The sequence below is a fragment of the Monodon monoceros genome, unplaced genomic scaffold (genome assembly GCF_005190385.1).
Source record: "Monodon monoceros isolate NGI ecotype Baffin Bay Population unplaced genomic scaffold, NGI_Narwhal_1 Super_Scaffold_2, whole genome shotgun sequence".
Lineage (NCBI taxonomy): Eukaryota > Metazoa > Chordata > Mammalia > Artiodactyla > Monodontidae > Monodon > Monodon monoceros.
In genome coordinates this window covers 68930568-68944675 of record NW_021703776.1, presented here as the reverse complement: position 1 = coordinate 68944675, position 14108 = coordinate 68930568, and the positions used below count along the sequence as shown (strand labels likewise).

The 14108-nt window shown below is 35.7% G+C and overlaps 1 protein-coding gene and 1 pseudogene across 1 annotated transcript in view; one reads left to right on the top strand and one right to left on the bottom strand.

The window, feature by feature from the left end:
* BMT2 (base methyltransferase of 25S rRNA 2 homolog) overlaps window positions 1–14108 on the top strand; it is an 86983-nt gene that overhangs the window by 68839 nt on the left and 4036 nt on the right. The gene's annotated exons all lie outside the window — the stretch shown is intronic.
* Window positions 12458–14044, bottom strand: LOC114901655 (annotated as a pseudogene).

Genomic DNA, 14108 nt, shown 5'->3' with positions numbered 1-14108 from the left:
CAGAGAATTCCTGGGCCATTAGAGCTATAGTTTTAAAGTGCAGGTGGATTTGTACATGGATTCTCTCCCCTTCCTTCCTCAAGACACACATTAGAGATGTCCTTCAAGGACTGGTAAGACATGATGACCATTTGATCTAAACCTAAGGCTCAAATATTAAAATATTAAGCTTATTTATATATAGGGCTATAAATTTTCAACTGTAAAGCCATTAGATAGGCAAAAGAACTACTATACATGAGTTCAGTAGTAGAATCAGACTTTGATAGTTCCAGAACCCTATAACTAATTTTAAAACAAAGGGAAGAAACTTATACTTCCAGTCGAGATGGAGTGACAAGGACCAGACTGATCCACTTTCCCCCTGCCTGCAGCGACTAAAAAGTGGACAAAATATTCAAAATAATATACAAGACACTGGACATCAGGTAATGAAGGACAGTGATCCCCAAGAGATGGAAAACAAATGAGATGAGCCATATGGTTGCACCAGCATACAGCCTTCAGAGAGTTTCCAACGTGTGGCACAAACAGGGGATCCCAAGCAGAGTCCAGCTGGTACTGAGTTGTAGAAGCAGAGGTGAGAGTCCTGAGAGACCAAGACAGCTAAGGCTCATGGACAAAGTACCAAAGATATGAGAGCTACACAGAGAGAAAACTCCAGGGGTCTGCAAAGAATCCTCCCTGAGTACTCAGCTGAGTACTTATCAGTACACGTCTGTGAGAAAACTACATGAGACTGGAGGAAGTACCACCTCAAAGATCTAGAGGTTATAGTGCCCAGCACACTCACACAGGCTGGAAGTAGCACCCGTTCCCACCAGCCACACTGGAAACCTCAAGAATCACAGTAGCCTGGGTAGAGTACACAGAAAAGCCTTGCATCAGTAGTGGAGAATAATTAGCCTTAGACTGAAGGCTGCTGTAGTCCCACCTAGCAAATCCTGAAACAAAAACCAAAAAGATCAAACTGTCTCCAGATAATTTAACTACATCCTAGAGCAAAGTTAGAATATGTATAGCAATACCAAGTCATCCAGGACGCAGCAAAGTAAAGTTCACCATGCCTAGCATCCAATAAAAAAGTAATCAGCCAAGTAAAGAAGCAAGAAAATAGGACCCACAATGAGGAGGTCAGTCATCCAGCACAGACCAACTGTGAACTGACACAGATGTTAAAATTCGGAAACAAGGACATTAAGATAGGGACATTATGACTGTATTCTGTATGAACAAAAAGTAAAGTAGAGACATGGAAGATAATTTAAAAAACCCAAATCTAACTTCTGGAGATGGATACTATGATCTATGATATGAAACATGTACTAAATGGGATTAACGGTACATTAGATATTGAAGAAGAAAAGTTAAACTGAGGACATGGCAATAGAAACTACCCAAAATTAAACTGAGATTTTTTTTTAATGGAAAAGCATCAGCAAGCAGTGAGTTAATTTCAAATGGCCAAATATAAGCATAATTGGAGTCCCCCCAAGAAAGGAATGAAAGAAATAATGGTCAGAATTTTTCTGAACTTGATAAAAGCTAACTAATAGTAGAGCTGACCCTTAGCACCCAGGGGAATTGTTCCAGGACAGCCCACCACACCACAGATATCAAAGTCTGTGGATGCTCAGGTCCTTAGAGTTGGCTCTTCATATCCCTGGGTTCCATGTCCACAGATACAGAGGACTAACTGTATATTTCTTGGAAAAATCCATGTATAATTGGACCTGTGCAGTTCAAACTCGTGTTGTTCAAGAGTCAGTTGTAATGTAGAGTTTATAATCTATATAAAAATAAAATGTATGATAACAAGAGCACAAGAGGGGAGAAAGGGAAATATACTATATGTATAGTAATAGGTTTTTATAATATATATAAAGTGGTAAAATACTATTTGAAGGTAGACTATGATAGGTTAAAGATGTAGACTATAAATTCTAAAGCAACCAGTAAAATAAAGTTACAGCTAATAAGCCAGCAAAGGAGATAAAATAGAATTACAAAGAAATTTCTTTAATCCAAAAGATGGCAGAAAAGGGAAGGAAACAATGAACAGATGGGAAACATAGAAAATAAATAGCAAGATCATACATTAAAACTTAAGTTTACCAATAATTACATTAAATAGATATGGCCTAAATACCCCCCAATTAAAAGGTGGAAATTGTCAGATTGGATTAAAAAAAGCAAGACTCAAATATATGCTGCCTATAAGAAATGCACTTCAATTATAAACACACAAAATAGGATGTGTAAAAGAAAGACACTGTGGCACTATTACAGTCAAAGTAGATGTCAGAGCAATATTACCAGCAGTAAAGATGGCCATTTCATAATGATAAAAAGGTCAATTCATCAAGAGTACAAAACAATCCTCAGTATATATGCATCTAATAACAGAGCTTCAAAATACGTAAACCAAAAACTGATAAGGTAGCAATTACAAATAGACATTTATAAAATTATAGTTGAAGATTTCATTACCCCTCTCTCAATAATTGTTGGAACAATTAGAACATTGGTCAAAGAAGAACTCACAAGGAAAGTTAGACCATATTTTCTTTTCTTCTTTTTTTTTTTTTTTGCAGTATGCGGGCCTCTCACTGTTGTGGCCTCTCCCGTTGCGGAGCACAGGCTCCGGACGTGCAGTCTCAGCGGCCATGGCTCATGGGCCTAGGCGCTCCGTGGCATGTGGGATCTTCCCGGACCGGGGCACGAACCTGTGTCCCCTGCATTGGCAGGTGGACTCTCAACCACTGCGCCACCAGGGAAGCCCTAGACCATATTTTCAAATGAAGATAAATAAAAACATATGATATCAAAAACATAAGATATGCATAGGATGCCACTAAAATCACTAAAATAGTACTTAGAGGAAATTTTACAATAGTAAACACCTTTATTAGAAAAATAAGAAAGGTCTCAAAGTAATGACATCAACTTTCCAACTAGGAAAAAAAACAAACCCACATTAAATCTAAAATACAAGAAAGAAAATAATAAAGATTACAGGAGAAATCAATGAAATAGAAAACCTTCAGAAAATAGTAGGGAAAAACTGATGAAAGCAAACACTACCTCTTTGAGAAGATCAATAAAATTTATAAATCACTAGCCATACTGATTAGGAAATAAAGAGAAAGGTGTGACACCATGTATATTTTACCAATATTAAAAGAAAGGAAAATAAATATTACAAAAAATTTTATGCCAATAAATTCTACAACTTAAGTGAAATGGTCAAACTCCTTGGAAGACACATACTGCCAAAGCTCACTCATGAAGAAATACATAACCTCAGTAGCCCTAAATGTATTAAAGAAATTTGAATTGGCAGTTAAAAACTTTCCCACAAAGAAAATTCCAGGCTCAAAAGGCTTCACTTCCCAACTTATTCTATGAGGCCATTACCCCAATACCAAAACCAGAGACATTACAGAACAACAACAATAACAACTTATAGACCATATCCATCATAAACATAGAAAAGTTGTCTACAAAATTCTAGCATATTGAACCCAACAGTATTTCAAAAGGGGTAATACATCATGGCTAAGTTTGATTTATTCTAGGAGTATAAGATTGGTTTAATGTTAAAAAAAATAATCTATAACACCTATACAAAAATCTACTCAAAATGGATTAAAGACCTAAATATAAGACCAGATACTATAAAACACTTAGAGGAAAACACAGGCAGAACACTCTGACATAAATCGCAACAATATTTGTTTTTTGATCCGTCTCCTAGAGTAATGGAAATAAAAACAAAAATAAACAAATGGGACCTAATTAAACTTAAAAGCTTCTGCACAGCAAAGGAAACCATCAACAAAACAAAAAGACACAACCTACAGACTGGGAGAAAATATTTGCAAACAACGCTACCAATAAGGGATTAATCTCCAAAATATACAAACAGCTCATACAGCTTATTATCAAAAAAACAACCCAATCAAAAATGGGCAGGAGACCTAAATAGACATTTCTTCAAAGAAGACATATGAATGGGCAACAGGCACATGAAAAGATGATCAGTATCACTAAGTATTAGAGAAATGCAAATCAAAACTACAGTGAGGCATCACCTCACACCAGTCAGAATGGCCATCATTAAAAAGTCTACAAATAATAAATATTGGAGAGGGTGCGGAGAAAAAGGAACCCACTTACACTGTTGATGGGAATGTAAATTGGTGCAGCCACTATGGAGAACAGTATAGAGGTTCCTTAAGAAACTAAAAATAGAGTTACCATATGATCCTGCAATCCCACTCCTGGGCATATATCTGGAGAAAACTCCAATTTGAAAAGATACATGCACCCCAGTGTTCATAGCAGCACTATTTACAATAGCCAAGACATGGAAGCAACCTAACTGTCCATCAACAGATGAATGGATAAAGAAGATGTGGTATATATACACAATGAAATATTACTCAGCCATAACAAAGAATGAAATAATGCCATTTGTGGCAAAATGGATAGACCTAGAGATTATCATATTAAATGAAGTCAGACAGAGAAAGATAAATAGCATATGGTATCACTTATATGTAGAATCTTTAAAAATAATGATACACGTGAACTTATTTACACAACAGAAACAGACTCACAGAATACAAATGTATGGTTACCAAATGGGATAGTGGGGGATGGGTTTGGTGGCGAGATAAGTTAGGAGTTTGGGATTAACATATACACATTACTATATAGAAAATAGATAAACAACGAAGACCTACTGTATAGCACAAGGAACTCTACTCAGTATCTTGCAATAATCTATAATGGAAAAGAATCTGAAGAATATATATATAAATGAATCACTTTGCTGTACACCTGAAACTAACACAACATTGTAAATTAACTATACTTCAGTTTAAAAATGGTTAAAAATAAAATTACATATACCATAAAAAAACTCCACTTATTCTTTTCATCACAGTAATACACTAAAAAAGAAACCTACAGCTAACATCATACTTAATAGTGAAAGAAAAATGTTTTTCCAATAAAAACTGAAAAAAGAACAAGATAAGGTTACTCTCACCATCTCTATTCAGCGTTCTCTAGAGGTTTTTACCAGTGCAGGAAAGCAAGAAAAAGCAATGATAGGCATCCAGATTGGAAAATAAGACGTAAAACTGTCTTTGTTCACAGATGACATTGATCATCTATTACATTATTCTGTGGAATCTACAGAGAAGCTACTAGAACCAGTAAGTGAGTTTAACAAGGTTGCAAGATATAAGATTAACATATAAAAATCAATTCATATATACTAGCCACAATCAACTAGAAATTAAAAATAGTACCATTTATAATAGCATCAGAAATATGAAGTATTTAATATAGGAACATATATTTATATGAAATATAAAGCTGACAAATATATGGCAAACCTGTATATTGAAAACTATAAATTATCAAGAGAAAGTAAAGAAGACCTAAATGAGTAGAGATATATACTATATTTATTGGTGGAAAAACTCAAAATCTTTAACACATCAATTTTCCCAAAATTGATCTATAGATACAGTGCAATCCTGATAATAATTCTAGCAGGTTTTTTTGTAGAAATTGAAAAATGTATTCTAAAATTTGTGTGGAAATCCAAAGGTCCTAGAATAACAACTTTTTAAAAGGATAGTGTTGGAGAGTTTCAAAATTTATTTTAAAGTTATAGTAATGAAAACAGTGTGGTATTAGTGTCAAGATTATCAATGAAATATAACAGAGAGTCCACAAATAGGGCTAAACGGGTCCCAGAGGGAGAAGAGAGAAGAGGATCAAAAATGTATTTGAGAAAATTATGGCTGGAAACTTCCCAAACCTGAAAGAGAAAAAACTCATATCCAGGTACAGGAAGCACAGAGGGTCCCAAAAAGATGAACCCAAACAGACCCATATCAAGACATAGCATAATAGAAATGGCAAATTTAAAGAGAGAATTTAAAGACAGCAAGAGAAAAACAAAGAGTCATATACAAGGGAATTCCTGTAAGGCCATCAGCTGATTTCTCTGCAGAAATTTTGCAGGCCAGAAGGGAGTGGCATGATATATTCAAAATGCTGAAAGGGGAAACCTGCAAACTAGGATACCCAGCAAAACGATTATTTAGAATAGAAAGCGATAAGAACCTGCTGTATTAAAAAATTTAAAAAAGAAAAGAAAAAGAATAGAAAGCGAGATAAAGAACTTCCCAGACAAGCAAAAAATAGTTTATCAGTACTAAGCCTACCCTAAAAGAAATGTTAAAGGCTCTTCTCTAAGTGGAAAGAAGTAAGGATCTACAGGAAAGGGAAGATCCCACTAGGAAAGGCAAATATATAGTAAAGACAGAGAATCAATTGTGAAAGCAACTGTAACTGCAATAAACAGTTAAGGGAGAATCATGCAGATGTAAAATATGACGTCAAAACACAAATGGGAGGGGAATTAAAAATGTAGATCGTTTAGAATGTGTTTGAACTTAAATGACTGTAAGTTCAAAATAAGTATTTATATTATAGGTCAATACATATGAACACTGTGGTAACCACAAATAAAAAAACTTAAAATAGATAGACAAAAATTAAAAAGAAAGGAACACAAGCTTACTACTAAAGAAAGTTCATCAAACCACAAGGGAAGAAACAAAAGAAGAAAAGAACAAAGCTACAAAAACAGCCAGAAAACAAGTAATAAAATGGCAATAAGTACATACCTATCAATAATCAGTTTAATGCCAATACACTAAATGTTCCTATCAAAAGACATAGAGTGGTTGATTGGCCTAAAAAACAAGACCTATCTATATGCTACCTATAAGAGACTCACTTCAGAGCTAAAGATACACACAGAATGAAAGTGAGGGGATGGAAAAGATATTTCATACAATGACAAGAAAGTGGGGGTAGCAATACTCATATTAGACAAAATAGAATTTAACAGAGTGTATAACAAAAGACAAAGAAAGGCATTATATAATGATAAAGGGATCACTATAAGAAGTTTTACACTCATTAACATATATACATCCAACACAAGGGCACCTAAATATATAAAGCAAATAACTAACAGACATAAAGGGAGAAATTGACAAGAATACAATAATAGTAGGGGAATTTAACACCTTACTGACATCAATGGACAGATCACCCAGATAGGAAAAAAATAAGGTAACAGTGGTCTTAAATGACAGAATGGACCAGTTGGACTTAATAGGTATCTACAGGACATTTCATCACAAAACAGCAAAATACACATTCTTTTCAAGTGCATGTGTAATGTTCTCTAGGATCAATCACATGCTAGGCCACAAAACGAGTCTCAACAAATTTAAGAGAATAGAAATTCTATCAAGCATTTTTTCCAGCCACAACAGTATGACACTAGAAATCAGTTACAGGAAGAAAAATGGGAAAAGAACAAACGGGGAGACTAAAACAACATGCTACTAAAAAAAACAATGGTTCAATTAAGAAATCTAAGAGGAAATCAGAAAATACCTCAAGACAAATGGAAACGGAAACACAACTTCCCAAAATCTGTTGGATGCAAAAGCAATTCTAAGAGGGAAGTTTATCACAATACAGGCCTTCCTCAAGAAAAAAAATCTCAAACAACCTAATCGTGGACCACCTAAAGGAATTAGAAAAGGAAGAACAAAGCCCAAAGTCAGCAGGAGGAAGGAAATAATAAAGATCAGAGAGGAAATAAATGAAATAGAGACCGCCAAAAATAATGGAAAAGATCAATGAAACCAAGAGCTGGTTTTTGAGAAGACAAACAAAATTGATAAACTTTTAGCTAGGGTCACCCAAGGAAAAAAGAGAACCCAAATTAACAAAATAAGAAACGAAAGAGGAGAAATAACAACTGATACCACAGAGATACCAAAAAAAAAATAATAATACTATGAACAGTTATATGCCAACAAATTGGACAATCTAGAAGAAATGGATAAATTTCTAGAAACATACAACCTGCCAAGACTGAATCAAGAATAAACACAATTTGAACAGACTGATCACTGGTAGTTTAACTGAATTTGTAATTTAAAAGAACGCCCAGCAAACAAAAGTCCAGGACTGGATAGCTTCACAGAGGAATTCTGCCAAACATACAAAGAAGAGCTAATACCTTTCCTCTTCAAACTAGTCCATAATATTGAAAAGGACAGAACACTCTGAAATTCATTCTACAAGCCAACACTACCTTGATACCAAAAACAGCAAAGACACTACAAAAAAGAAAATTGCAGGCCAATATCTTTGATGAAAATAAATGCAAAAATCCTCAACAAAATATTAACTAACCAAATCCAACAACAATACATTAAAAAGATCATACACTATCATCAAGTGGGATATAGTCCAGGGATGCAAAGATGTTTCAATATTTGCAAATTAATGTGATACACCACATTAACAAAAGGATAAAAGTCACATGATCATCTCAATAGACACAAAAAGCATCTAACAAAATTTAACATCCATTCGTGATAAAAAACTGTCATCATAGTTGGTATAGGGGGAACATTTCTCAACATAATAAAGACCACTTATGACAAACCCACAGCTAACTTCATACTCAACTGTGAATAGCTAAAAGCCTTTCCTCTAAATTCAGTAACTAGACAAGGACGCCTGCTCTCACACTTCTATTTATCATAGTAGTGGAAGTCCTAGCCACAGCAGTCAGGCAAGAAAAGGAAATAAAATGCATCCAAGTTGAAAGGGAAGAAGTAAAACTGTCATTACTTGCAGATGACATGATAGTTTATATAGAAAACTCTGAGGTCTCCACCAAAAAACTATTAGAACTAATAAATGAATTTAGTAAAGTTGCAGGATATAAGGTTAATATACAGAAATCTTATGCTTTTCCATACACTAGTAATGAACTATTGGAAAGTGAAAGTAAAAAAAAAAAGTCCCATTTAAAAATCACATCAAAAGGAATAAAATACCTAGGAATATACTCAACCAAGGAGGTGAAAGACCTATACTTTGAAAACTATAAAAAATTGATGAAAGAAAGTGAAGATGACACATAAACTTGGAAGTATATCCTGTGCTCTTGTATTGGAAGAATTAAGGTTGTTAAAAGGGCCATACTACCCAAAGCAAACTACAGATTTAATGCAATCCATATCAAAATACCCATGACATTTTTCACAGAACTAAAACAATTAATCCTAAAATTCATATAGAATCACAAAAGACCCCAAGTTGCCAAAGCAGTCTTGAAAAAAGAAAGAAAAACAAAACTGAAGATATCACGCTCCCTGGCTTTAGACTATACTACAAAGCTACAGTATTCAAAACAGCATGGTACTGGCACAAAAACAGACACATAGATCAATGGAACAAAATAGAGAGCCCAGAAATAAACCCACACACCTATGGTCAATTAATCTATGACAAAGTAGACAAGAATATAAAATGGGCAAAAGACAGTCTCTTCAGCAAGTTGTGCTGGTAAGATTGGACAGCTGAATGTAAGCCAATGAAGTTAGAACACGCCCTCACACCATGCACAAAAATAAACTCAAAATGGCTTAAAGACTTAAACATAAGACATGATACCATAAAGCTCCTGGAAGAGAACATAGGCAGAACACTCTGACATAAATTGTAACAATATTTTTTCAGATCTGTCTCCTAGGACAAAAGAAATAAAAGCAGTAATAAACAAATGGGACCTAATTAAACTTAAAATCTTTTGCACAGCTAAGGAAGCCATCGACAATACAAAAAGACAACCCACAGAATGGGAGGAAATATTTGCAAATGATATGACTGACAAGGGGTTAATATCAAAATATATAAACAACTCATACAATTCAATATCAACAGAACAAACAACCCAGTCGAAAAATGGGCTGAACACATGAATAGACATTTTTCCAAAGAAGACATACAGATGGCTAATAGGAACATGAAAAGATGCTCAACACTGCTAATTTAGAGAAATGCAAATCAAAACAACAATGAGATATCACCTTATACCTCAGAATGGCTGTCCTCAAAGTCTGCAAATAACAAATGTTGGAGAGGATGTGGAGAAAAGGGAACCCTTGTACACTGTTGGTGGGAATGTAAATTGGTGCAGCTACTAAGGAAAATAATATAGAGGTTCTTCAATAAACTAAAAATAGATAACCATATGATCCAGCAGTTTTACTCCTGGGTATATATTAGAAGAAAATGAAAACAGTAATTCAAAAAGATAAATGCACCCTTGTTTTCATAGCAGCGTTATTTACAATAGCTGAGATAAGAAAGCAACCTAAGTGTCATCAACGGATGGATAAAGAAAATACATACACATATATATACATACACACAGGTATATACACATACATACACACACAATGGAACCTTACTCTGCCATAAAAAAGAATGAAATTTCTGCCATTTGCAAAAACATGTTTGGAACTAGAGAATATTATGCTTAGTAAAATAAGTCAGACAAAGATAAATACTATATGATATCACTTATATGTGGAATCTAAAAGATAAAACAAATGAATGTATAGTAAAACAGGAACAGACTCACAGATATAGAAAACAAACTAGTGTTACCAGTGGGGAAGAGGGAAGGGAAGAAGGGCAAGATAGGAGTATGTGATTAATAGATACAAACTACTGTGTATAAAATTGATAAGCAACAAGGATATATTGTACAGCACTCTGGAATATAGCCATTTCATAATAACTTTTAATGGAGTATAATCTCTAAAAATACTGAATCACTGGGCTATACACCTGAAACTAATATTATAAATTAACCATATTTCAATTAAAAAAGAAGACATTGTTAAAAGAATGAAAAGACAAGCCATAATCTGAGAGAAATATTTTCAAGTTATATATCAGATTAAGGACTTGAATGAAGAATAAAGAACTTTCAAAATTCAATAAGAAAATAGGTTTTTGGGGCTTCCCCGGTGGCGCAGTGGTTGGGAGTCTGCCTGCCGATGCAGGGGACGCGGGTTCGAGCCCTGGTCCGGGAGGATCCCACATCCGCGGAGCGACTGGGCCCGCGGGCCATGGCTGCTGGGCCTGCGCGTCCGGAGCCTGTGCTCTGCAGCGGGAGAGGCCACAGCAGTGAGAGGCCCGTGCACCGGGATGAGGGGTGGCCCCCGCTCGCCGCAACTAGAGAAAGTCCTCGCGCAGAAACGAAGACCCAACGCAGCCAAAAATTAATTAATTAATTAATTAAATAAAATAAATTTATAAAAAAAAAAAAGAAAATAGGTTTTTAACATTTAAAACAACCCAATCATTTTTCACTACGCAAAAAAATTGAACAGACACTTCACCAAAGAAGATACTCAGGTAAACATTACTACTCATTAGGAAAATCCAAATTAAAACTTCAATATACTACTACACACCTGTGACTATGGTTAAAATTTAAAAGCCTGGCCATTCCAAGTGTTGATGAGGATTTGGAGGAACTGGAACTGCAATAAACTCCTGGTAGAAATGTAAAACTCAGTATAAGTGCTTTTGAAAATAGTTTTGAAGTTTCTTTAAAAGTTAAACATGCACGAACTGTATGATCCAGCCACCCCTTTCCTCAGTATTTGCCCAAGACAAATGAAACATGTTCATTCAAAGACAAACAGGAATGCTCATAGCAGCTCTAGTTGTAATAGCCAAAAACTAGAAACAACCAAGTTATCTATGAAAGGTATATGGATAAACGAAGTGTGGTATATCTTAATATAGTAGCCTACCTCAGCAATTAAAAAGGAATAAACTATCAATACAAGCAAAAAAATGGATTAATCTGAAAATAATTGTGCTGTATGAAAATAGTACATTATTCTGTATTATTCCACTTACATAAAATTCTAGAAAATACCCATTGATCTATAGAGATAGGAGTCACATCAAAGATTGCCTAGTGGCAGGGGAAGAACAGGGAGGGTACAAGGAAGGGATTATATAAGGGGCACAGGAAAACTTTGGCAGGTGTTGGATCTATTCATTAATTTGATTGTAGTAGTGGTTTCATGAGTGTATAAATGTTAAAACTTACCAAAGTGTGCACTTTAAATGTTTGTGTGTCAGTTATACTTCAGGTTGTACATCAGTTATACTTCAATAAAGCTATCCCCCTGCCCCAAAAGGAGCAAAAGGAAGAAAATCTTTTTCCGCGTAGTTCCACGTAGTAGAACTTTGTGTCGCATTTCCTAATAGATAGTCCAGATGCTTATGTGACCAGCTTGTCTACACACTAACAGAATTGAGGGACTAAGGTATTAGCTCATATCTTTGATAATTAATTAACTATTGTTGTATATAAGGGTAACTAATTTTTGTCTAATTTTAAAACTGCTTTCTTATTCTGGATTATTTCCACAGAGTTTTGTTTTTTTTTTCCATCTCCAAAGAAGTTTATTAGCATGATTAAAAACATTTTTTGAATAATGATAGAATTTCTAAACGTAAAAGAGTATCAGTGGCTATATCCTGTAACCAGTATTTGCAACTGGATGGACAGCTTTATTGCCAGTCTTCATTTTATTAAAGACAATCCATATTTATTGGTTCCATGTGAAGTCATGACTGTTGCTTTGCCTGAGAATGAGTCCCTACTGCAATTAAGTATAAAAAAAATATCTTCCAGGTGAACCGGTTTGCAGGGCAGAAATAGAGACACAGATGTAGAGAACAAACCTGTGGACACCAAGGGGGGAAAGTGGCCGGGGGCGAGGAGTGCTGTGATGAATTGGGAGATTGGGATTGACATATATACACTAATATGTATAAAATGGATAACTAATAAGAACCTGCTGTATAAAAAATAAATAAAATTCAAAAAAATACATATATCTCCCATAATCGGAGTGTGACCTGCATTACTGAGTAAAGAGTTAATAAAAGTCCTCAAAGAGTTGGGGTTTTGTTTTTCAAAAACATTTTTTACACACTACAAAGAAATAATTAGTATTTTGGCTTTTAAAATTCCTGCATGATATTTAGAATGGCAGCCCCCAAATGTCCTCCCTTCACAAAATTGAGAACACAGACCCTCTTCCGGAGCATACATTCTTGGGGTGGACTCTGAAGACTTCAACCTCCACATGTTTATACTGGTTTGAGAACAAAGACAGCGTCATCCAGAACGTAGTAGTCTTTATACATGTCACCTTCACACAGGTATGGCAGTCTGGTGAAAGCTTCGATAACAAAACCAGCTTTTCTGAAAACTTCAGGCAGACTATTCACTTGTTCTTCCCAGTTCTATCCCTTGATTTTCAAAATTTCTGATGGTTTATCCCACTTGCCATCTATGTTTTCCACATAGGGATGAAAAGGTAAGACCAGACCAAGGATGACCCTGCCTCTAGTTGGCTCCAAGACGCTTCTGATATCTTTTAACAAAGTCAGGGGTTGATGACAGCAGTCCAGCAAATTCAAGCAGCTGATGATATCATACTGGAACCCTGTATTCTGCCGTTCATTTTTACCAAGCACTCTGTATTTCTTCTTCTGAAGCTGCCATATTATAGTTTCTGACAGCTCAGTGGCATAAATTTCTTCAAAATGAGGGCTCATGATTTTTGTGACTTCTCCATCTCCAGCAACTAAATCAAGAAATCTGTGGGTTTTGCAGTCTGGATTAATTTTAAGCAGTCTCTGAAACTGATCTGGTGAAAACACAAACATTGAGCCTCTTCCTAGCAACCCATTGATAGATGTTCTAGACATAAACTGGCTAAAAACAGATGACACAAAAGAGTGATATAATTGGATAAATAGCCAGCCCGATTTCTCAGTGCTGTTGTTTAGGTCTGTGTTCCTTGATCAAGGTAACTCTGAACAAAGACAGCCTGGAGTGATTCGCATAGTTTCTCTCTGTTGCACACAAACCACTGGTGGTTCTTCCTGCTGCCTTCGGCTGCCGCCAGCCCACCCCGGTCCGCTCGTCATGTTCACGTACAGGGGGCGGCTGAGCGGGCTCCGCAGGGTCCACATCCTCCGCGCCAGCCACACGGACGCCGGGCTCAGACAGCCAGCCCGCGAGCAGTCTCATCGGGGGCCGCGGCCACTCGCTCCGGTCATCGCCGGTGCCAGGGCAGGGAGGAGGACGCGCTGCC